Raw genomic sequence first — 26,744 nt, forward strand, 5'->3', positions numbered from 1 at the left:
GATACAGAGCATTTAATATATCCACTGACTATAGTGTATTTTCCTTGCACACTAAATGGAGAGCTGATTTGAAAAAAAGGGCAAATTTTCATGAAAACTTTTACCCACGCAATTTCCATTTTTCAGTCAGCTCTCCCAATTATCATGCAAGAAAAAGATTTCTTTTCTCATCCATGTTTAAAAGAATTCAAGCAGCTCTATAGCTGGTCAAAACCTGAGGTTACATTTTCAAAAACAACAACCACCACCTGCAAAAATGTCAGGCTACTTTTTGGTCAAAGTTTGAAATTTTGCCACCAAATTAATAATAATAAAAAAAAAATTGGAAGAAAAATAAAACAACAACCAGCTCTAACAAACATAGAGCTGGGCCTAGAGATTTTAAAAGGTTATGAAGGATGGAATTCACTCCTAGACGCACAGTTGCTGAGGAAGGGAAATTCCTCACATTACATAAGCCTTTCCTTTATATTGTTTGCCTTGTTATTTATCATGTGGCATCATAGTACTCTTATTATCTCTATTTCAACTTCTTTATAAATACAACTGAAAAGGACTCCGAACATGGTGACAGAGAAAGGCCCATTATACTCTAGGACAGTTTCTTAATACTATTTACCATATATATTAAACATACTGGAAATTTGCAGCCTTCTGGTTTCTTTGTGTTTTGTATGTTAACAGTAAAAAGAGATATAAAAGCAGATGTCTGTGTGCTATCCCCTGCTTTCAAAGCAGATTGAATCTTTCATTATCACCATTTACAGACTATTGTGTTCAGGCAGTTCCTATGTAATTTCCTCAACCACACTGCAAACTATGCTTTATCACAGATTTGTGTGGGTGGAAACGTAATTAAATAAATCTCGATACTTGCCCCCTTCTGTTTTATCAATATAAAATTTTATTAAAAGAATGGTAAAATGGGACTCAGTATATTCTTCTGATGATCATAAAACTACCCCACACAACTTGTCGATTGTAATTCACAGCTGTCCCACTTGCTGTCTTTACTTCAGTTCAACTTTATTTAGTTGCTAATTCAAGTATACTTCCTCAAAAAGAAAAAATAAATTAAAATAAAATAAAAAAACCCACAAGGCCTGATCCTGCAAATGCTAGCACGTGTATTTACCTTTAGGCACTATGAGCAACCCTGTTGAAATCAATGGAATTAGTTTTCAATCATATACAATTTTTCCATGAATATTTTTGATAGCTTTGTCAGAAATCCAAAAATACAAATTACACATGCATTATAATAGAAGCCTGGTAGCAAGAATTACATAGCAAGCTAGGCTGAAAAACTCTGTTCTAAGACCAAAGCCCTTCAGAGATCCAATTATCGAACATCATAATGGAGTTTGACATGTTTTTTATAGGAATAAAATAAATGAGTATTCTGGTAATTGCATGTCGACTGACCTAAGTGGTTTTTGTTTCTTTGGGTGATTTTGGTCTTTTGCTTTTGGGTATTTTTTTTTTTTCAATGAAAAAAATCAAAATTTTCAGGGACCAAAAACCACTTTCTGACCAACTTTAGTTGCAAGATTTAATAAACTACATTTACATACACATGTATGATTATGAAACAACAGGAAAAGTCAAGTGAGTGTTGCTGAATAGAGAAGATGCTTGAGCTGTTGAAGATGAAAAAAAGCAATGTGGAACTTAGTACAATCTGTCTACTGGTTAGAGCAAGCATCTGTAATCAGAATGTCTGGTTTCAATTTCCTTCTCTGCACAGAAAGTCTGTGTGACAACACATTTAGCCTCTCTGTGTCTCAGCTTACCCACATGTAAAAAAGGGTGGTAATAACTCTCTTCTTCACAAAGGTGTTGCAAGTCTTAAATACTTTTGGTAAAACATTCTGAAATCTTGAGAGGAAAGTCACTATAGACGTACAAACTGTTGTTGTTATAATTATGCAATGGTAAGTCTTGAGGTTACTTATTATGGTTTGAAAATGGATTTCGATTTTCTATTTTAGGTTTTTTTCTCAGGAACCCACACTTTAGTGTTGGATGTGTCCATTAGCGATCTTCATGTCTAAAGTTTTACAGACTTCTGTGCCATGGAAAATCACTGATCTGACTACGATCTTCACTAGAAATTCAGAAGCATTGGGGAATAGATATTCAGGGAAGTGGGTTAACAGGATTGTTGGATCTTGGCACCTCAATTCAAATACTGATCAGGTCACAGTGGAAATTAGCTTGATGGTTTTATCTTAGGATCCCATGGACATTTGTCACAGAAATACTAGGCAATTTGACAAACTCAAGGCTTCAGTAGAGAGTATGCTTGCAGACATATGCCTACATTTTGCATAGTCTGAACTACCAGCTGCTGCATTTTCAGTCATGCACCCTGACAAGCACAGAACAACTTCTTGGCCGGCTTCTAGTGGATTTAAAACCACTAAGTGAGAATAGGTGCAGTGACAGATAGTTCAGCTCAGCAGCATAGGCACTCTGTCATAGTGTTCAGGAAGAAAAGATTTTAGCAAATAAAGGTCAGTGTCTTCAGCCAAAGCTGTGAGAGATGATTCCTGACTTTTTTAGAAGGTTGATCGTGCCATATGTATAGCTGCATTATCAAGAATAAACAGATACAAAATGTATTCAGTGCCTTAGTAGGGGTTTTCTAATATGAAGCTCAGCAAACCTCTCATATAAACTATGTACAATATATTCACCTCTAGAATAGGTATTATGCCACTGAGAGACACACAATACTCTCAATGACATAATACCTATTCTAGTGGTGAATATATTTTATACTGTGTATCGTACATTGAGAGTGACTTGAAATTTACATGGTATAGCATCTGCACTATATGTTGTTCTACACAGTTCTCTATTACTATGTTAGTTCCTCTTCTTTATAAGCACCAAAGTCCCTTCAGTTGTGTTTAATTGAAATTGCTCTTAGCTGTACCTTTTTGACCCATCTTTAGTGAATAAAAACACTTAGCTCTTCTATAGCATTTTTCATCAGCAGATCTCAACGTGAAGATAAGTATCATTATCCAGATGGGGAAAATGAGGGACTGAAAGAAAACATACCAGGGAAAAAATCCCCTTATTACGAAATAGACTGACACTAAACATGATAATGTTAAATCAAATGTTCCTGCCTGCTTCCCAGCTGTGCAAACTCAAAAAAAAAAAAAAAAAAAAATTTGAAGTGTACCAGGTCTCTGCTCTTCAAGATATATATTCATTTTCCCACTCAAGCCACCAGCTATGCAGTGGGGAAGCATATCATCTACTTTCCCTGAACATGATCAGTAGAGCTCACTGACATAAGAAGAATGTGGGTCAAATTTATAAGTTCTATAAATAGAGGTTACATGTTTATCTAAGGGCAGATTTTGGACCCTACTTATTTTCATCATATAGACACAGCCCCTCAAAGATATGTAGGTGTGTAGCGGGGCGGTTACCCTGCTCCAGCCCTGAAGGCCCTGCAAGAGGGCTGTGGAGGGGAACCAATAAGCCTGGGCTAATTGGGGAAGCAGCTGCAGCTGGGCCACACCCCAATCAGGCTACAGCTGGCCCTATAAAGAGCTCAGAGAGTCTCTCTCTAGATGTGGAGAGAGATGGGCCTGGCTGCTGAGCAGGGTAACTAAAGTGGAGCAGGGCTGGGGAAAGGCTAGCTAATTCCCTGGATGACCAGTAGGAGGTGCTGCTGGGTGAGTCGTTGCCCTGTTACAAGGTGCCATAGTCATTTTCAGTATGCAGGGCCTGAGTCTTGGTTTGAGAGAGGAAGGAAGTGGAAAGCCACAGCTCCTCAAGTCAAGTACTAAATGCTGCAAAAGCCTGGGACCATAAATCATAATTATGCTGCAAAAATGGTGTTTTCCCATGTAGGACAGTGAAGTCTTGGCAGCCTGTGAACTGAACACTAAGAATAGCAGAAGACTATAATGTAATAAGAAAAAAAAATGTAAAATGTAAAAATGTAATAAGAAAAGCCAAAAAGGAGTTTGAAGAACGGCTAGCCAAAAACTCAAAAGGTAATAACAAAATGTTTTTTTTTAAGTACATCAGAAGCAGGAAGCCTGCTAAACAACCAGTGGGGCCCCTCGATGATCGAGATACAAAAGGAGCGCTTAAAGATGATAAAGTCATTGCAGAGAAACTAAACGAATTCTTTGCTTCAGTCTTCATGGCTGAGGATGTTAGGGAGATTCCCAAACCTGAGCCGGCTTTTGTAGGTGACAAATCTGAGGAACTGTCATGAGAGGAGGTTTTGGAATTAATTGATAAACTTAACATTAACAAGTCACCGGGAACAGATGGCATTCACCCAAGAGTTCTGAAAGCACTCAAATGTGAAATTGTGGAACTATTAACTATTAACAATTAACTATTAATTGTAACCTGTCCTTTAAATTGGCTTCTGTACCCAAAGACTGGAAGATAGCTAATGTAACGCCAATATTTAAAAAGGGTTCTAGAGGTGATCCTGGCAATTACAGACTGGTAAGTCTAACGTCGGTACCGGGCAAATTAGTCAAAACAATACTAAAGAATAAAATTGTCAGACACCTAGAAGAACATAAATTGTTGGGCAAAAGTCAACATGGTTTTTCTAAAGGGAAATCGTGTCTTACTAATCTATTAGAGTTCTTTGAAGGGGTCAACAAACATGTAGACAAGGGGGATCCAGTGGACATAGTGTACTTAAATTTTCAGAAAGCCTTTGACAAGGTCCCTCACCAAAGGCTCGTATGTAAATTAAGTTGTCATGGGATAAAACGGAAGGTCCTTTTATGGATTGAGAACTGGTGAAAAGACAGGGAACACAGGGTAGGAATTAATGGTAAATTCTCAGAATGGAGAGGAGTAACTAGTGGTGTTCCCCAAGGGTCAGTCCTAGGACCAATCCTATTCAACTTATTCAAAAATGATCTGGAGAAAGGGGTAAAAAGTGAGGTGGCAAAGTTTGCAGATGATACTAAACTGCTCAAGCTAGTTAAGACCAAAGCAGACTGTGAAGAACTTCAAAAAGATCTCACAAAACTAAGTGATTGGGCAACAAAATGGCAAATGAAATTTAATGTGGATAAATGTAAAGTAATGCACATTAGAAAAAATAACTCCAAATATACATACAATATGATAGGGGCTAATTTAGCTACAAGAAATCAGGAAAAAGATCTTGGAGTCATCGTGGATAGTTCTCTGAAGATGTCCATGCAGTGTGCAGAGGCGGTCAAAAAAGCAAACAGGATGTTAGCAATCATTAAAAAGGGGATAGAGAATAAGACGGAGAATATATTATTGCCCTTAAATAAATCGATGGTACGCCCATATCTTGAATACGGCATACAGATGTGGTCTCCTCATCTCAAAAAAGAAATACTGTCACTAGAAAAGGTTCAGAGAAGGGCAACTAAAATGATTAGGGTTTGGAGAGGGTCCCATATGAGGAGAGATTAAAGAGGCTAGGACTTTTCAGCTTGGAAAAGAGGAGAATAAGGGGGGATATGATAGAGGTATATAAAATTATGAGTGATGTGGAGAAAGTAGATAAGGAAAAGTTATTTACTTATTCCCATAATACAAGAACTAGGGGTCACCAAATGAAATTAATAGGCAGCAGGTTTAAAACAAATAAAAGGAAGTTCTTCTTCACACAGTGCACAGTCAACTTGTGGAACTCCTTACCTGAGGAGGTAGTGAAGGCTAGGACTATAACAGAGTTTAAAAGAGAACTGGATAAATTCATGGAGGTTAAGTCCATTAATGGCTATTAGCCACGATGGGTAAGGAATGGAGAGTCCCTAGACTCTGTTTGTCAGAGGGTGGAGCTGGATGGCAGGAGAGAGATCACTTGATCATTACCTGTTAGGTTCACTCCCTCTGGGGCACCTGGCATTGGCCACTGTCGGTAGACAGGATCCTGGGCTAGATGGACCTTTGGTCTGACCCAGTACGGCCGTTCTTATGTTCTTATGTAGCTCGTGTTCCCAGAGTCCACATCACTGGTATTCTTACAGCACCCTGATATAGCATTATTCCTAAATACTCCCTGGCTAAAACTTGAAATCACTTTATTTTCTTGATTTTTAGCTGGATCCAATAAAAGCGGTGTCCAGCTTTCATACTGCAGAAGCCCACGCAAACCTCACAAGTTTTTTGTTTCCTTGAGGGAAGAGGGATGTCACACTGAAACAAAGGGAATTTTTATTGAATCCGTCCCTCAGGGGATTTTTGGGGATGTAATAAAACCACAAATTGAAGCTGAAACTACAGCAGCTGACGTTTTTCAAACCATGTTCATGCTGACACTTGAAAATGTTTTTTTTCCAGCAAAACAGCTTCACGTACTGCAAAGTCATCAGTACTATATTACACCAACCAGCTGTGACTATTGTATAAAGGCAATTAACATAGCAGGATTAGGCAGGTACTCTTCCTATTTATTATTTTTTTAGGTAAAATTAAAACATTCAATGGAGCCATTCCAATTTACAGCTGCTGAGGCTCTGGCCCTATGGCTTAAATTGAAGTCAATGGGTTTGTACAAATATAAATGAGGGTAGAATATGGCCTCAAATATTTGAGCAACTATTGTACTATGTGAGGGGTTTTATTGGTCCCATACTGGCAAAGAGGGGTTCACAAGGGCCTGCAGACTCAATCAGCCCCACACTCCTATACCTGTAGCAGAAATCAGGTGTGGAGAAGGGGATTAAAATGAAAAGACCTAGGATAGTTAGGGGCTAGCCAGGAAGAAAAGCAAAGCTCTGCTTGTCCATCTCTGAGAGGAGTCTGGATGAGAAAGCTTGCCAGTTGCATGAGCTTCCTAGTGGATGTGATGACTGGGCCCTTAGAGACTTATCAAAGGGCTGGTTGTTTGAAAACAGGCCCTGAGCAGATATGTGAGGTCCTACTGAAGACTTGTTGGATGACCCTATTTTGAGTTCTTTGTTTTCTCTTAGTTTTATACTTTTAATACTTTTGGAGTGTTTTAGGTGAAGAACTAAAGCACCACTGGACTTTGTGAGTGGTGGCAGCTGACCACTGGAGACCTTGAGGCAGCATGAGTAGTGCCCTAATGGGTCATAGATGAGTGCTGTGGAGGCCAATATAGTCACAGAGTACTAATGAGACCAATAATCTGGACTTCTGTGTGTGTAAACAATAAGGCTTGATCCTGGAAATAATTCTTGTGGATAAATACTAATTGAAGTAAATGGGGTTGTATGCAGTCACAGGGCCCAACCTACTTTCAGGTCATGGACTAATTAGTGAAAAATTATAATCATCTTGATTTTTTTTTTCAAAATATTTGAATTACATTAATACCACAGTGGTACACATAGACCCCAACTAACAACAGAGCCCAATTGTGGTAGGCACTGTACAAACATATAATAAATGACAGTCCCTCACCCAAAGAGCTTACAGTCTAAGTACGGAAGGCAGACAAAGAATGAGAGATGAAATGGGCACAGAGGTGAAGTGGCTTGCACAAGGTCACGCAGCATGTTGCTGGCAGAGCTGGGAATACAGCTCAAGTCTGGTGCCCAGTACTAGACAAAGACATTGTTTTTATTCTTAAAAAAATCTATCAAGATTTTAATAAAAATGTTTCCAATGTACCTTGATAAGGGGGTTGGCAAACTCTGTACTGAGCACAGGCAGAAGGAAGAGGAGAATCTTCCCCTCACATAGATAGTCAGGCTGACTGCACCCCAGGATACAGCTGCTGGAATTACCAATCATGGAGGCATACACCGACAGCTGAGACCAACAAGGAAAAGAAGCCCAGCTATAAAGTAAGAAGAACAGAGATAGGAGGAGGTAGAAAGGCCTGGGATAGTGAAAGTGCAACAACCCCATGCCAGGCTGCCTCTAAGAAACTGGCAGGGAGACAAAGGTTTTAGGTTAAGTTGATGGACTGAGCTAATTTTAGATTAATATAGGAAGGCCAGTTATGAGAAAATTGGGACCCCTAGAAAAACTGAAGGTGACAACTTTGCTTTGGGCCCTGGAATAGACAGACCTAGAAAGCATACATATTTAATAAAAGTTTTATATTTTCCCCACGTCCATAACGATCTGACTTAATGATCATAATTTCACTTAGCACACCCCAACCTGAAGTTCGATGCTAATGTCAGTCATTGGTACCATACAGTAATGATGGGGATAAGATGGGACTAAGGGAATGGTGGGAACAAGATGACTATTTCCAATATTCCACATCTCAATATGGGTCCATTTTTTTTGTATTCTTGCAGCACATAGGACCTCCTTGTGCTAGGTGCTGTTCAGTAAAGATGGTCTTTGCCCTAGAGAGTTTACAGTCTAGTTAGCTTTACCTGTCTTTATGTGGGAGAGCGCAATTATCCCCATAGTCAGTTTTGCCTTCTAAGCTAAATCCACTGGTGGAATACCACTGGGCCAACAGGACCCATGCTCAGGGGCCCTGGCCAGTTGTGGGGGCCCTGGAAAAATGGGTGCCCCCATTCTGCAACCCACTCCGCCCGCCTGGCACTCCTACTGGGGAGTGGGGACGAGGCATGGGGACTTGCCCCACTCATCGGCAGGAGCACCGGGTAGAGCAGGTCAAGCCCCTGTGCCCTAGCCCTGCTCCCCAGCAGGAGTGCTGGGGTGAGGATGGGAGAGGGGACTGCAGGCAGAAGGGGTGAGGGGGGCCCCTTGCTCTGCCCCAGAGCCCCACAAAACCATAATCCACCTCTGGTTAAATCTACCATGCAGTCTTAAAAGTTCAAATTCCTATGATTATATTGGGAATAACACTATAGCTTCAAGTCACCTACAGTAATTAACTCCAATTATGGAAAGGCAAGAGGAGAAAAAATATAGCAGCTTGTGTGTGACAGAATAGAGGGGGGAAATGATAGAGGGATGATAATATAACCTGTTCTCTTTACATCACAGTATACATTTCATTACTCACTTTAGGGCCCCTTTTACTCTGCCAGAATGGGGTAAAGAAACCTTAATACAAACATAGAATTGTAGGACTAGAAGGGACCTTGAGAGGTCAACATGAATTAACCATTCTTCCCCCCCTAAATATATTGGGTTTATCTGAAATTAAACAAATATAAAATGGGTTGATAAATGTGCCTTTTCTAAATAGACATTAATGATAAGACAGATCTCTTTTTTTCTAATTTATTTTCAGAAGCAATATTTATCCCCTTTAGCTTTTTCTATTAAGAAAACAAGATGTCATTTTAATAGACCTTAATATAATCTGAAACATGCTAGAAATTTTACTTTTCTCACCATAAATTCATCAGTACCACATGATGATTTACCCAAATGCTAATAACACAAATATTTCTAATGTACTTGTCTATGCTCTTGTGTAATTCAATCATGGAGGATCCAAAGCCACAAGAGATGACTATTGAAATGAGTACATTTGGTCTGTGTTCTGGGTAGTACCGCTGTACTGAAACCTAATTAAATGAAAAAGTTGAAAGGAAGTTTCAAAGCTTTCTTTGTAAATAAACACAAAATGCCATATTGTTCCCTGATCCAAGAACATAATTCCTCTTGATGATAATGGGAGTTGTGTGCAAGGGGTTGACAGCACAATATAAGTAAGGGTTGGAAAGCCTCATAAATGCTAGTCTACATTCATACATGAAGCATGATATCCAGTTAAAGGGTGACAACTGTAACTTTGTCAGTGCTCAGCATTGCCATGCAGGAGGCTTAGATTTGGTACTTGGTCCCCGTCTCTCCTACCTTAACAGGTGGAATTGTTTGTGGTGTTTTTCCCTTAGAAGAGCAGGGAACATTTTGTGTCTAAGCAGTCATTCCTTTAGTCAGTTATAGAAAGATAATGGACTCTGGAGAGAACCATCCTCACCTCTGTTGGCCAAGATAACTATTTCTACGATGCTATGGAGAGTGTTAAGCAGGGGCTTGTAGGCAAGTGTCTGTCAAACTATTCATAATTGCCTCTAGTAGTAGGTACATAGTGGGGCTTAAAGGTGATCTAAATGCTTGCTTTTAATAAAGCCATACTATACATTGTGAAATACATGGTGCTTGGTGATCTAAAGGTGATCCAAATGCTTGCTTTTAATAAAGCCATATTATACATTATGAATATGTGCTGCTTGGTGATCTTAGTCAGTATGTATGTCTTAAATACATTGTTTTAAGGAGTAATAATAATGTATCTACATTTAATTTTCTCCAGAAGTAAAAATATATTGAGGGTATTATATGGCTAACACAGCCTGAAGAAAACAAGTCATTTTCACTGTTTACTAAAATATGTATCAGCAATTTATGATGATCAGTCTGAGATTTTTTTGACCTGCCATTTATAATTATTAATAGATCTGACAATGCTGAGACCTACTCTCTGTTTTTATTTATTGTTTTTCCATGGTGCATTGCGGCATAGCTTCTACTAATTGTTCCCACTAAGGCCTGGTCCACACTAACCCCCCACTTCGAACTAAGATACGCAACTTCAGCTACATGAATAACGTAGCTGAAGTCGAAGTACCTTAGTTTGAACTTACCGTGGGTCCAGACACAGCAGGCAGGCTCCCCCGTTGACTCCGCGTACTCCTCTCGTGGAGCAGGAGTACTGGCGTCGACGGCGAGTACTTCCGGGATCGATCTGGGATCGATTTGTCGCGACTAGACAAGATGCGATAAATCGATCTCAGAAGATCTATTGCTTACCGCCGGACCTGGAGGTAAGTATAGACCTACCCTTGATATCTTATCAAGGTTTTTTTGGGGAAAAAAATAATAAACAATCATGTGCATTGATTATTTTTGTTAATACAAAATAACTAGTATGATTATTCATTTATAGGAAATAATTTACCTGATACTGTATCCTTAGAACACTGCAGATGAATGCCAGTGGCATATTTATATAGAATAAATGACTCGTGGGCATTCAGTGCATGTATGGCTATGTTTATTAGCCAAAACATTGGGTTTTGGCCCTGTGGAACACAACAGGATTTTATCATTGATTTCTGGGGCACTGGATTTCACCTATTCTTTGCCAGATAAAGTTTGTAATTTGTTCCTTTCTTTTAGGACACAATTAAAGATGGAAAAACAGTATGTTTAGAATGCCTAACTGTAAAGGAGAAAAGAAATAGACTGAAAATATAAGATCCATTTAACCTCATGTTTTGTCATATAACATTTTGGTTAATTTTTAAACAATGCCATTTATAAAATGGGAGATAAAGAGTAGATATTAAGCTAGACTATAATAAAGGGCTACATTTTCAAGATGTTTGCACATCCAGGGTGGGGTTTTATACACATAATATTGTGTACAATGCAAATATGATTGTACATATATTATGTTTTTAACAATTGCACTCTACATCTTTATATATATATAAAGCTAGCTCTCTCTCTCTCTCTCTCTCTCTATATATATATATATATAAAGATGTAGAGTGGTAGAGTGCAATTGTTAAAAACATAATATATGTACAATCATATTTGCATTGTACACAATATTATGTGTATAAAACCCCACCCTGGATGTGCAAACATCTTGAAAATGTAGCCCTTTATTATAGTCTAGCTTAATATCTATCTATCTATCTATCTATATAAGCTAGATAGATAGATTTGAACAATAATGAAAAATAAGTCACATCTACAAAGAGTTCAAGGTGCCAAGATACTTCTTTAACTTTACAATACATAATATACCCAACAGCATTCAAAAAACAAGAATTGAGTATGGACAAATTATCTCAAACAGTCAGGGACCTAGCTACCACTCCACCCCCTAAAAAAAGCCCCTGTTCATCTCAGCCTTCTTCAAAAACCCTATTAAATAAATATGTAATCCCACTCCTTGCAGCATATGCACACATGACTCTATGAAGTTGTGCTGAAGGGCAATAAGTGATTAAAAAAATGGAGACTAGTAAACTTAAACAATGTATTTGGTCTTTGTTGCGCCTTCAGAAACCTACAGTGTAAGACAAAACAGGAATTGTACGTGCACAATGTGTAGCTACAAAGAAGTGTCTGGGTGTTTACAATCACTTCTTTAACATGTGTAAGTATTTGTACACACTAATGTGAGTGGAGTGGAGTTTATTTCCCTTTTTGCAGGTGTACCTCACATCTTCTTTTGAAAACATACCTAAAAAGATAGATGTAAACATTACACTGATCACTTGAGTTTTTCAACAAAGCCTTACATTTTGCTACATCAGTTATGGCTTAAATTTTAATTAACTGCTTGTCATTTTGCACAAGACTTTATGGACCAGAAAAAGCAACAGAATCTGTTAACCAATAATGTATATAAAGAATACTGTATCAATAGTACTTTTTAGATTAGTTAGTGTTATTCCCATCTGCCAAAGGAGTCTTTTCATGTTGGGGTCTCACATAGTGATTCTCTGAGTAACCAATTCAGATCCATGACGCCAGTTTGTTATATGCCCATCCTAAACTGACTTCAAGACAATGAAAGCTGAACTTCTCAGTTCCTACCTCCCACTCTTTCAATGAAAAGACAAGAAGATTTCAAAGTAGAGATGGTAATAACTGAACGTGACTGTGAAAAAGGTAGGCTGCTCTTTGAGCTAAAATAATTCCATCGTTGTGTGAAATTCCATAGCAATATGTAATATTAAACTAAAAAATGTTTAGCTCAAGTAGTGGGAAAGAGGAAGGAATCAAAAGTAAAAGTATAAATCTTTTTCTTTAAGGATGTGTTGGTTTGTGTTAGAGCTAATCACTAATCTCCAGATTCGCCCTCAGTTATACCCATAAAACCCCATTGGCATCATAGATGTTGATATAATCCAAACTGGAACTAGCAAATACTCTTTCTGGTCTAGAATCCAACCCTGGACCTCAGCCATTGGGATGGGCTGGACTTGAGATTTGAAACTAAGTTCTCCCTGCCCTAAACTCAACAGTGTATATGAATGAGGTTCTACCTTTGAACCATTTCTATTGCTAAATATTATCTTACTATCGCCGCCTGCACTGCCCAGCAGGAGTGTCGGGCCAGAGTGCTGGTGACGCAGCGCACTACAGCTTCAGAGGAGGGAGGACAGTGGGGGAGGGGCCGGGGGCTAGCCTCCTTGGCCGGGAGCTTACATAAAAAACTATGTGGTAACATGCCAAAGGTAGGAAGATTCACTATTCTCTAGGAAACATGGTAAATATGTTACTAGATATAGAACTTAAGAAATCAATTGGTATGTCTCATTAAATTTGTTCGCTAAACACCTAATTTATAGTAGATAATGTAGGCGGAGATTTCTAAACCTGTCCAATTTCCACTAATTTTAATATTTGGGGGTGATATCCTGGTGCCATTGAAGTCTATTGACATTTATATGAGTGTTTGTGAAATATATATATATATATATAAAAGGACTATAGACACCACAGAAGATTTCTACCAATTTGAAAGTGCCTTTGCAGTATCTGCTATGGTAGAAATGGTCACTAGAATATTTGGTATTGGAACACATCATAAATAATACCTTGTGAAGCTTACTTAAAAGTAAGTTCCAGGACCAGGACTAATACAAACATGTAAAAAAAAGAAGATTAGAAAATCTTGAAGTATGAATATATAATTCTCACATGCTTAGGAATATGAGCTTTAGGAATTGAAGTTTACTTGAGATAAGAAGATATAAAATTAGTTTAAGATCAAAGTTTAGTTGAAATAATACAAAATACATTTCTGTATTCTTATGAATTAAACATTACATGCAACCCTTTATTTTGAGAGATTATTTTAATTTGGGAAAATATGAAATTTAATTAACTTACTGTCCTCCTGCAATTTGTTTTGGGGATTTAATTTACATGACTTAACAATGCACATATGCAAAAGTACTGTTCTTCTGTTGGAATCCTGAATGAGAGCTAAAGGATAAGTACCAAATTGTACAAACCTTACTCATTCAGTTAGTTCTACTGGCTTCATACAAGTAAGTGCTCACCAGTGTAAGGGTTCCACATCTGGCTTCTTAAGCCTCAATCCTGAGCTGCCCTTTACAGTGGTGGACCCCAAATCGATATTGTGCCCCACTGACTTCAATGCAGTGGTCCACCCAGCTGAAAGACCATGCATAATCAGGGGTAATGTCTGCTCTTTAGTTGTCTGTGTATCCCTCAGAACCCTGATCATGTGTGAACGAAATAGGAGTAAGGAAGAAGAAAGGGACAGATTGCTGCCAACGGAGCCCATCAATGGGCAGAAGTGGGGAACAAAAAGGAGTTGCAACTTTGAAAGAGATGAACTGATTCTCAAAAGATGTGTGCATAAGCCACATCACTAAAGGTGTCTTGAAATTCTTGCAGGATCATCTTGGTTATAAGCACACATGGTAATACTTAACAACATCCCTCTTAGGAAAGTTTATGCTAGTAGTATTCTGGTACTTCCCACCCAGACCAAAATCAAGGAATGAAGTGGCAAGGTCTTTAAAAAGAGGTGAAAACTATCTAATTTTTTCCCTAACTTCTACAGTTCAGTTCAGATTAGATTCCAACCTGTGGAGAACCATGTCTTTACTGCTTTCATCCAAACTGGTTTGTACTTCTCTGATTGTCACAAACATCCTACTTTATTATTGATCTATAATGCCAGTTCTTAATATGTAATGAGATATCTAACCTAATGTGACTGCATTTAATAAACCTTCATGGAGAACACCTACAGATGATTTAATTCAAAATCTTTAATGTTTTTATGTGCTCCTCCACTTCAAATGATTTTTCCATGGCTTAGTCACAATTTAGAGCAAGATGTTGACTTTTCCCTCTGGATGAAATCCAGATTGACATTTTCTTATGAATGTCTGTTTCTGAACAGTCAGTTTTCTGACTTGAAAAGGGCTTTTGTGATATATATATATATATATATATATATTTGTTAAGGCTTTATTTAACTGGAAACTGGTTGTAGTTCAGACTTCTGTGTACAATGACAAACTTTCTTGAAACTTCTTTTTGTGTGTGGAATAAATATAGTTTTTAAATAAAATACAATTAGTGCTTAAAAGGTATGCAGTGTGGGTGCGTTTGAATCCTATTATGTTGTTTCCACTCTTCAATTCAAGCACTACGCTTGATCTGTGACAGATCTTCCATTCCTATCATTGGGAAAACTATAAGTGCTATTAAGGCAATACTATAATAATACCAATAATTTAATAGTATCACATTAGAGTATTGGTGTCAGACATACCAGACACATTATAGCCTTAAAAAGATTTCCTTCTATAAAGGAAGAAACGGAAGAAGAGTGGGGGAAAGGAATACATACAATATGTAAACAAAATTGTTTGGGTGGTGATTGGCAAGTCTTGTTTTCTTCCATTTATATACATATGTACATAAGAACTTGTGTATAAGAACTTGTGATATTCAAACCCCACATCAACCAAGAAGGGGTTAATGAAAGCCTGTGGCCTCAATCAGCCCTGCTGTGCTCCCCTGCAAGAACTGTCAAGCCTGGAGGAAGAAGGGAAAAGCACAGCAAGGCTGACTGGGAGAGGGAATGGACCTCCTATGCCAGCTCCTTGAAGAAAGCCTGGCTGGGGCTAAGGCCTTTCAGGCAGTCTCTGGAAAGGCCTGGCTAACTTGTTACAGGACTCCTTGTGACCTAGACACATGTTATGGAGAGCACAGGCAGTAATCTCCCTCCCGCCCCCCGCGCCAAGAAAGGGGAGGACCGAATAACCTGGGCCTTCAAATACCCCAAGGCTAAAGATGTGAGTTGGTAACTTCATAACAACATGGATCTGTCATAAGGATGACTGGGAACCAGCACAACAGTAGCTTCTGCAACAGATGGACATCAGACAGCTGGTCCATCATTTAGGCATACAACAGGAGCAGCAGCTACAACTGGTTCAGCAAATTGTGGCCCAGCCTCTGGGACCCACTTCACCCTCATTTCTAGGAACTGTAGGCCCAGCACCAATGATAGCATCTGTGTTACTGAAGGTTGTGAAGATAGGTATGTGTCCTGCTTAAAATAAAGACCATTAAGACTTCTGTGTATTATCCACAAACAGTGTGTGAGAATCTTTCAAGCAGACCATGAAAAGGATGCTGAAAAAGTTTACCGCTTCAGACCCCCCTCACTAGGAGCAGTTGATCTATCCCCTCTTCTCTGCTGTATGGTAACCCAGTCATTCACTGGATTTGTCACCTATGTACTCCTCTATTGGAGATAGCCACTGAGTATCCTGGACTTAGTGCAGGAGATGTGGGAGGAACAGATTCCTAACACAGAAAACATAACACAATACAGGTGAACCTCAGAGTTACAAACACTTCAGGAATGGAGGTTGTTCATAACTCTGAAATGTTCATACCTCTGAATAAAACATTATGGTTGTTCTTTCAAAAGTGTTGTTAACTTAATACAGCTTTAAAACTTTACTATGCAGAAGAAAAAGAAAATAAAATGTGCATCAGGAGGGTGGTTCTCAATGTACAGTGTTACATAATAACACACAAGGAAGCTATTGTATCTATTTGTTTTTAGTGTTACATAGCCAGCTATTCAGCGAAGCATTTAAGCATGGGCTCAGTTTAAGCACATGCTGAAATCCTATTAATTAACAATTGAGCATATGCTTAAATGTTTTCCTGAATGATCCCGAAATGGTACACAATCAAATTTCTTACCAAAACAGCATCTAAACCAAATATTGTCAAATAGCTGATTCAGTTTACTCAGGACTGATTGTCTTATTGTCTATACTTGCAATACACCACATAGACAGGGAGGAAGCTGTTCAAACAGATACTTTTGTGAAGTTGTAGTGAACTTTTAATTGAATCTGATATTTTTAGGTGCTGCCTATTGTTGTTAAAAATAACTTTTTGGATTTGATTTACCACAAGAAATAAAACTAAAAGCATTTAAAGCAGCTCATTTAAAAAGCTACATATCAAAGCAACATTATAGCTCTGCAAAACATACAAACAAACAAAAAACCAAAACCCACATTGACAATAATTTAAAACAAAACACGAACACCACCATCATCATTTCTGGACAGCAGGAAACAAATTAACTAGTTTTCTTTCAAGACTGATTTCTAGATCTACTCGGGAGTGAAATGAAACTCTTTCCACTCTAATATCCACTTGTAATCACTCCACTCTTTCCCTTCAATATTCAATTCAGGATATTGTATTGAATTTCCTATATTGTAATCACTTCCCCATAAACATAATTTATTTTGTCTTTAGGTGAATATCCTGCCATTGAAATGTATGCAAAACTTCCATTGACTTCCTTGGAAATTTTGCACATGAGTTGGAATTCATTAAGGTGGACATTTTCAAAAGTGGCCAGGGTTTTTGATTGTCTCCTTTTTTGGCTGTTTTGATATGCCAAGAGGTCTCACTTTCATAGGATGGGGCTGAGATTGTCAAGGGTAGCTAAAGGAATTATGTTACCAACACCCACTGATTTCCATTGAATGTTGGGTACCTACCCCTTTTAAACCTCCTTGAAAATCCCATTTCAGGTGAAAGCCTGGCCCTTTTAAGATGCCCTTTGTTGGAATAACTGTTGAATTGGATTTGTTAAGCATTTGCTCATTCTCTTCTCTCCAGACAATTTGCACTGGGACCATAAAAGTGTCTAATAAAACAGGTAAAAATCCCACATAATTCTGTATTAAAAAAATAAAAATAAAAATACAAACCAGGTAACATCAATAACAATAGCTTCCCTAAAGAGTCTGATTTAGCTAGGCAGATTAATATATTTAGCTAGGGAGTATGGAGTCAGTTAAATGACAATTTAATCTAATAAAGTATTAAACAAAAGTCACAAAAATGAGGGGAACTAGAAAGCCATCAAGGCAAATCTATTATAAATCAATAGGCATTCACATAGAAAGGCTGTATAAAAATACTCTAGAGTCAAACTATTAAATTTCTAACTGGCTGAATTAATTATAACTGCTGTCATTAACCCCAACCCACAAGAGAGCCCATATGACCACTTTTAGCACAGAAATTAACACAATAATGCTAATTCAGTATATTTTGTCTTACAAAGTACCTTTATTGCACTACCCACTAACAATTAACTTTCAGTAAATTGCTTTTCTCAGCAATGGAAAGCTTATCATTAGCAGTACATTTCTGTTTGTGTACTTAGTGTGAATATGTCTTGATAGTCAAGTCCTACATATTTCTTTACCAGTTTAAGATAATAGGGGGGAAAAATGTCCTTACCTAGAAGAAAAATATAAGTAGCTCATAAATAGAAAGAAGAAACCTTAAAATAAGTATGAATGTCCATTATCAGTATTAAATAAGTAGTGTCACAGAAGCCTTTCAGTGGACTCAGAACTTTGTTATAAAAAGTATGAGAATACTGATAATTGACTATTTATTTACCACTGCCAGCTATGCTAAAGCCATCACAATTACGTTTCATACGGAAAGCAAGTTTTAATTGTGTGCTTATTTCTAAATGAAATAATTATTGTAACAACAGAACATGTTTATCTATTAATTATCATTATTACATTATACAGATGTAACCTATTTCAGCCAGAAAATTGTAAGGCTTGTAGTCTATACAGTTCATGCTTCCCATGAAATAATTAGTGTGATATAAATAACCGCTACCTAAAACTGAACCTTCTATTAAGCCTGATTAGCAGATGGATGAATCAGGGCCCTACATCAAAGCTAATGCGAGGCAATATCTCTGCTGATCATAGCAACATAGTCAAACCAAAAAGCATCACATAAGTTGTAATTAGCATATCATCCAGGTCAGGAGTACGTCTGCCTTTTGCTGGCAGATATAGTGTTTAGACACCGTAACATGCAGAGTAAGAAATACAGAATTAGGGAATGTGAAATCAAAACACAAACACCAGGTAGGGGTGAATTTTTCAGAGGTGCCGAGCAGTAACCTCAACTCCAGTTGAAGTCACTAGGAGTTGCATGTATCTTCTCTAAAAAACAACTCCATAATATTTTCTCATGGAGGAAATAGAATAAAAATAAAATACTCTACTGATTGCTAGTACCAAAACATTTTTTTTTTTAGTGTTATGGCTCACCTAGAATGCTCATTAACATAAAACTGGTGTGTCATTTATTTATTATCCAAACCTCAGTGCTTGAGGTGATACTATATCATATCACCATTTACGGCTTAAGAATCATAGAATCATAGATTTTAAGGTCAGAAGGGACCATTATGATCATCTAGTCTGACCTCCTGCATGATGCAGGCCACAGAATCTCACCCACCCACTCCCGTATCAAACCTATGTCTAAGCCATTGAAGTCCTCAAATCATGGTTTAAGAACTTAAAGGTGCAGAGAATCTTCCAGCAAGTGACCCGTGCCCCACGCTGCAGAGGAAGGCGAAAACCCCCCAGGGCCTCTGCCAATCTGCCCTGGAGGAAAATTCCTTCCCGATCCCAAATATAGCGATCAGCTAAACCCTGAGCATGTGAGCAAGACTCACCAGCCAGACACCCAGGAAAGAATTATCTGTAGTAACTCAGATCCCACCTCATCTAACATCCCATCACAGGCTTGTCTCCACTTGAAACCCTACAGCAGCACAGTTGCTTCAATGTAGACCTTTTCTACCCTGCTGGGAGTGCTTTTTCCTTCATGGTAAGTAATCCACTTCCCCCAGAGGCAGTAGCTAGGTTGATGCAAGAATACTTCTGTCGAGCTAGCACTGTCTACATTGGGACTTAAGTCATTTAAAGTATGCCCCTCAGTGGATTTTTCACACCCCTGAGCGGTGTAGTTAAGCTGACCTAATTTTCTAGTGTAAACCTTGCCACAGGATGAAGGGATAGAGGGAAATTTAAATAAAAAGTGAACAATGAGAAGATACTTTTCAATTTATCAAGTCATATAAAAGACCAAACACAGAATGTACTTTCTCCCTTTAAATAACCATATTTCCAACCTACCCAACATATACTGATGTATGAGACACTGAAAATGTGTTAGAAGAGCAGTAGAAAATGTATGGCACTATGTTGTTTGACTTTGCATTTGCCAGGGACCATTGTGGCCTAATTCCTGATCTTGCAATAAACTCCATATGAGCTCCTTGTAGAATTGAGATGACAGGGAGTTTTGTAATCACATGTAATAAAATTAGATTTTTACCATTGTATGACTCAGTGGGAGACTGTTTTACTTGGAATTAAATAAGTGTATGTAACACAATATCTGCTAGACTCAGAGGATTTTTTCCCCAATGTATTTCCATCAACTATTTTTTTTCTCTATGAATGTCAATAAAAATAAAACTATAACTAAAAGTTCTTACAGATTCTTCAATTCTTGCTTTCTCTCTGACAAACCTTGTTCATTCTAAATTTACTTTTTATAGGATTTGTTTATTTTCCATGTTCAATAACTGCTTTGAAAAGAAAAGAAAATAACACTTTCCTTGACAACTTTGTTCTTTTCCTCTTCTGAACATTGATTTCTATTTTCCAAATCTATTTTTGGTTTCACTTTGCTTTTTTCCTTGTTTTCACATCAGTGTGACTGACTATTTTTAATGATCTCAACACAATTCTGGGAAGGGAGTCTGTTAATTTACAAACACTCTAAATGGCAGGACAAGAGCAAAGCACAAATTATTGTCAGTCTTTGAACAGCTACTATTTTCTTTTCTCTCTCTCAGCAGCAGAGTGGTAGTTTTTGTTTTGTTAAGCAACTATATAGAACCTGGAGGCCTTATGTCACTAGACTGTACAAGGTTACTGTAGAAGAACTTTTGGACCTTAGTAGTGTCCCTTCAGCAGCCTGTCTAATGTCTTCTGCATCTTCCCTTAGGAAACTCTTCTCCTTCATCATTTTATAGCCCAGACCCATTTTTTTCTACTGTTTTCCCACCTGTTCTGCATCACCACAACATGGACCTGTGCCCTCATCGCACCTGTGATGTTGCACTCCATAACATCTTATGAAAATATGCTTTGAATGTGAATATAATGTAACTGGAATATGCTTTATGCAAAAAGGTCTCTCAAAAAGTATCATTACAAAGGTTATAATGTACTGAGTGTGTTCATCCTATTTGTTTGAATGTATTATTTCTATGTCTGGAGTTAGGATAATAAGATATAAACTTGTATTGCTGATGTAAACACATTAAGTGGAAGCTATTAAGGGTGCTTCAGAATCAATGAACTGTGAATGGGTTTGTTTACTTGCAAGCCTTCCTGTGTTTGTGTAAGCCAGCCCAGGAAGAATGGTGGAATCCATCTTAAACCTGGTGCTTTTCCATTTAGAAGAGGGGTGAAGATCCAGAGAGACAAAGATTCCCGCCTTGTGCCAAATCTATAAAAGGGGTGGAAGAGAACAAAGGAGGCTGCCAGTCATGATAAATTCCCTAGCTACCACCTGAGCTGGAATTAACAAGGACTGTACCAGGGGAAAGGATTGGGCCCAGACTAGGAAGGAGTCTAGTCTGTGAAAGAGGGTGAGATTTACCTGTAAACAGTTTCTTAAGGTATTAGGCTTAGACTTGCATGTTTTGTTTTATTTTGCTTGGTGACTTACTTTGTTCTGTCTGTTATTACTTGAAACAACTTAAATCCTACTTTTTATACTTAATAAAATCACTTTTGTTTATTAGTAAACCCAGAGTAAGTGATTAATAGCTGGGGGAGCAAACAGCTGAGCATATCTCTCTATCAGTGTTATAGAGGGCGGACAATTTATGAGTTTACCCTGTATAAGCTTTATACAGAGTAAAACGGATGTATTTGGAGTTTAGATCCCACTGGGAGCTGGGCATCTGGGTGCTGGAGACTGGTAACCTGCTGAGCAGTTTTTGGTTAAAGTCTGCAGCTTTGGGGGCGTGGACCAGACCTGGGTCTGTGCTGCAGCAGGCTAGCATGTCTGGCTCAACAAGGCAGGATTCTGGAGTCCCAAGCTGGCAGGGAAAACGGTCTCAGAGGTAGTCTCAGCACGTGAGGTGATAGTCCCAAGGGAGTCTCTGTGACTGAACCTGTCACAGCGCCATCTTGTCCAAAGCTACTAATAGAACCTCTTACTAATATTGCAGTGTTCTACAGTTACGTTATAGGTTCAATGCTGCTGTGCTGCTTTCAATCATACGGTTCTGTTTGGAAATCTATTGTATTTTTTTAATTACTATTGTGTGTGAGGCAATTGTTGCAAGATGGAACACTAAGTTATTTCAGAATCTTAGATTTACCGAAAGTAATAACAAACAAATGGTATTTTAAGTAATTACTGACTAATATGCTTATGTAATACTTTCATATTATAACAGATTACATTCTATTGCAGTTAATTGGCTTTCACAGGTAGAGCTGAGTCTAAGATTTTCCTGTACTGTCATCCTGGTTTTACAAGGTTTATATGTTTTTAAGTACACTCAGAATAATCTATCTATCTATATTATCTACACATACATGTGTATATATATGTATGTATGTATTTATACATGTATGTTATATTATCTACACACACTTAAATACACGGCATAAGATTCACTAAAGTTTATTCCAGTTGCTAAATACAACTCTCTGCTCTAGCAAGAGTTGGATGGTGTTTCTCTGATCATCCTTCCTGGACACTTCCACAATGAGATGGCTGCTTTAGCTGGAGACCACCATAAGAGTTGTTCTGACAGTGCGTGCAAAGGTGATGCACAGAATTGAGTATATACTTGGACAGTCATGGCCAGGCCTATTTCTAGCCACCACCGGTCACAACTGGCTGGCTGTGAATGACTCAAAGGAGTCTATGTTGAAGGCCTCTTGTACTGTCACAGCCCCTTTTAGGTGGGTTTTCTTCTGCCCAGATTAGTTCTGGCTTTAGTTCATGGGAAGTCATGAAACTGGCCCACTATATGCAGCTATCAGATTTGCTATAGTCTGAATAGAAATGAGCAAAAGCAGAACATCTGAGCCAGCTACCACTAAAGCACAGGACATTTATAGCTGCATGTTTTTCTGATACTGTGCATTTTCAGTCATTGTGAAAATCACTCAAGACAAAGGACAGGCACTTGTTATAATTTGTTTCATAACAAATTGTTTCATGAGAGATTATTTATTTATTTTAAAACACTTTAGTTACCATTCAAAAGGTGTAAAGTCCCCAAAGGACACAATTGCTTGTAAAAGCTTTCAGAACTAATCCTGTCACTAACCATTTGTTTTTGTAACAACTCCAACCACATCTACTCAGCAGACATAAACTCAAGTTGTTCAGCACCAAAACATAAGCCTGTATCAAAACTGTGCTCATTAGCAGAAATAATAGGCTCTTATCCTCTAGATGGACTCACCAGTAGATGGACACCATAGACTTTGCCATCATGTTTATACATGCTGTAGTTCTAGGTTTTAGAGGTCCACAGAAGTTCAAATCTCTTTGAAACACCCTGAACTTGAGCTAAAGAATTAAATCCATTAGCTGGTCAAATCAGTAGGTATTTATCCTCTGTGTGGGCTAGATACTGGAGATTGGGTTGCAATTTAGCCACCATGTTATAAGAAACAGGAACTGTTTCACTGATGCCTAATGTACCAAATGCAGTGATCAAACTTAGACCTCTAGTGTAGTTTCATGAACTTTATTCAGCTGTACTGAAGTGCCAATGTTCCACATCACTTAAATACCAACCACTGTGGTCTGTTGTATAACAGTGCATTATCTTCATCAACGACTTAGATATTGGCATAGAAAGTACGCTTATTAAGTTTGCAGATGATACCAAACTGGGCGGGATTGCAACTGCTTTGGAGGATAGGATCAAAATTCAAAATGATCTGGACAAATTGGAGAAATGGTCTGAGGTAAATAGGATGAAGTTTAATAAAAATAAATGCCAAGTGTTCCACTTAGGAAGGAACAATCAGTTTCACACATACAGAATTGGAAGAGACTGTCTAGGAAGGAGTATGGCAGAAAGGGATCTAAGGGTTATAGTGGACCACAAGCTAAATATGAGTCAACAGTGTGATGCTGTTGCAAAAAAAGCAAACATGATTCTGGGATGCATTAACAGGTGTGTTGTGAGCAAGACATGAGAAGTCATTTTTCCGCTCTACTCTGCTCTGGTTAGGCCTCATCTGGAGTATTGTGTCCAGTTCTGGGCACCACATTTCAAGAAAGATGTGGAGAAATTGGAGAGGGTCCAGAGAAGAGCAACAAGAATAATTCAAGGTCTAGAGAACATGACCTATGAAGGAAGGCTGAAAGAATTGGGTTTGTTTAGTTTGGAAAAGAAAATACTGAGAGGGGACATGATAGCAGTTTTCAGGTATCTAAAAGGGTGTCATAAGGAGGAGGGAGAAAACTTATTCATCTTAGACTCTAAGGATAGAACAAGAGGCAATGGGCTTAAACTGCAGCAAGGGAGGTTTAGGTTGGACATTAGGAAAAAGTTCCTAACTGTCAGGCTGGTTAAACATTGGAATAAACTGCCTAGGGAGGTTGTAGAATCTCCATCTCTGGAGATATTTAAGAGTAGGTTTGATAAATGTCTATCAGGGATGGTCTAGACAGTATTTGGTCCTGCCATGAGGGCAGGGGACTGGACTCGATGACCTCTCGAGGTCCCTTCCAATCCAAGAGTCTATGAATCTATGAATCCACATGGATTGAACTAGCATTACTCATCAAAAATATTTCTGCTTTTATTTATTATTTTAAATATTTTAAATATTTATAAGAGAAAGTTTAAAACATGATTAATCAAAGAAAGTTCTGTCATAATTAATCAAAGAAAGGTAACATCCTTTTGGCATTCCGATCAATGAGCCAATACCTGTAAAAAGCTATGAATTCCCTGGTAGATCAAACAATCCTCAGCACTCTTTAAATCATTAGAATAGGGAAATTTATATATGAGGAACAACATGAAGACAACTTCATTTTGCTAGGATTCTGTGAAGTTTAATAGTTGGGGGGGTTCAGTATGAATAATAATCCAATCTTTAGGTGATTATCCAGCTGGAGATGAAAAAACTTCAATTTGCTTCATTTGCAAACCACTTGAGCAATACTTGTTCAAAACTTCATCTTGAACTTAGATGTTCCTGGGTTTGTTTTCTGCTTAGCAGAAAAAGGAGCACTTTCTAGCCCAAGCAATCATTCCTATCTCTAACTACATATTAGTCGGTTCTTTTTCTAGTAGGCCCCCTAGCACAAAAACCTGTAATAAAACTCATTGCTGAATATGTTGACATAATGCTTGTAAATTATCAGTCATTAATCATTCTATTGCTGCATCTCACCTCTAGCATTTAAAGATGAGATGTGGGTTGATATAATAATATGATACTGTCTATATACTTGCCTGTTATCATTCCTCTGAAATCTGACATGTTTACAGTGGCTCTGTCCATGCATCCATACTAGTTGTCTGGCATTATTGTTAATAATAACATAGAATTTGAAACTTGAATGTACAAAACAACTTGAAAGAGGTTCATGAAACTTCCTTTGGGGTGAAGTCTATGTTAACATAAAGTCCAGCATTACTCACTGTTGGGTTTTTTATCATTTAATATTGTCCATAATAGATTAACACAAAATGCTATTAATTGTAAAACATGAATGAGCTGCTCAGAAATTGTGTTTCTCACATGGTGAAAACAAGCTGAACTGCACTAGTGAGAAGCAGCATTTTCATCCTTTTACACCAAGGAAAAGCCCCATTTTGCTGGGATGGGTTTACACAGATGTACTCACATGAACAATGATTATAGTCAAAGCCTAGACCACATACACTATAAACAGAGAGACCATTTTATAGACAATCTGTGAACTATGTCAAGGTCAGGTATGTTTTTACATGAAGACCTTATCTCCCAGTGCACTCAGTTGGTTTGAGAATAAAGACAATAAACCATTCTTCATTAATCTTTCTTGTCCTTGAAAAGTGACCTCTTACAGGAAGATAGCCTGTCACCATTCAGAACATTAACCCCACTTAAATGAATCAGGTAAATCTCAAATGCAGAAACAGCCCTTGCCTCCACTCTCAACTTTCTGATGATTTTTTTTCTAGAGATAGTGATCACTGGATCCTTTACTGGATTCAGTTCTCATTTCTCTTGGGACAATTAGCTTTAATAAGAATTTAAGTTTTTAGGAGAAAAAATAGCACGCTCCATAATTACCTGCTGCCACCTTGCCTCAATGACAATCACAACTGGTCTGGCACATCTTCTTTGTTTTGCAAATCAGTGCAGTCCAATGGTTTTCAAGAGCCCTCTTTGTCAGTGAATCTGAAATTCTGATTCACAGAAGCATGTAGCTCTTTCTCTTCCTCCTCCTTCTTCTGCTTTTTTGCAGTGTGGGGATAATTGCTTGCCTCTGTTGATAACATTAGTGTTGTGTAGCAAACATAATCTATTTTCCCCAAATATACAGGGCGCTATAGCAAATGGTTTTACTATGGCTTTTTGGCACCAGTTAAGTTTACCCTCTGCCTTCTACTTCATCTCTGAAGTACAGCTACATTGTTTGCTATATTTTAGATGCTACTTTGATGTTGCTGGATGCCATTCCCAGAAGGACTTATGTTAGAAATGTCAGAGAGTTAATGACTGGAACTGATCATAAGCAGTTTCTGCTTCAAGGCTGAATCAGTTGTCAAACCTGTTCTGCTGCCCAGTTTTTACTTAATATGCTGCTTGATGCACAATGGCAATCAGTTTTTAAAATACTGTTAAACAAAC

The 26,744-nt window shown here is 38.0% G+C and overlaps 1 long non-coding RNA gene across 1 annotated transcript in view; it reads right to left on the bottom strand.

The window, feature by feature from the left end:
- Positions 1-26,503, bottom strand: part of LOC128838798 (uncharacterized) — a 90,517-nt gene extending 64,014 nt beyond the window's left edge. Inside the window, exon 1 of the long non-coding RNA XR_008445276.1 lies at positions 26,184-26,503. This is a non-coding gene — a long non-coding RNA (uncharacterized LOC128838798). The remainder of the gene's footprint in view (positions 1-26,183) is intronic.
- Between the last annotated feature and the right edge of the window lie 241 nt (positions 26,504-26,744).

This window comes from Malaclemys terrapin, chromosome 6 (genome assembly GCF_027887155.1).
Source record: "Malaclemys terrapin pileata isolate rMalTer1 chromosome 6, rMalTer1.hap1, whole genome shotgun sequence".
Taxonomy (NCBI): Eukaryota; Metazoa; Chordata; order Testudines; family Emydidae; genus Malaclemys; species Malaclemys terrapin.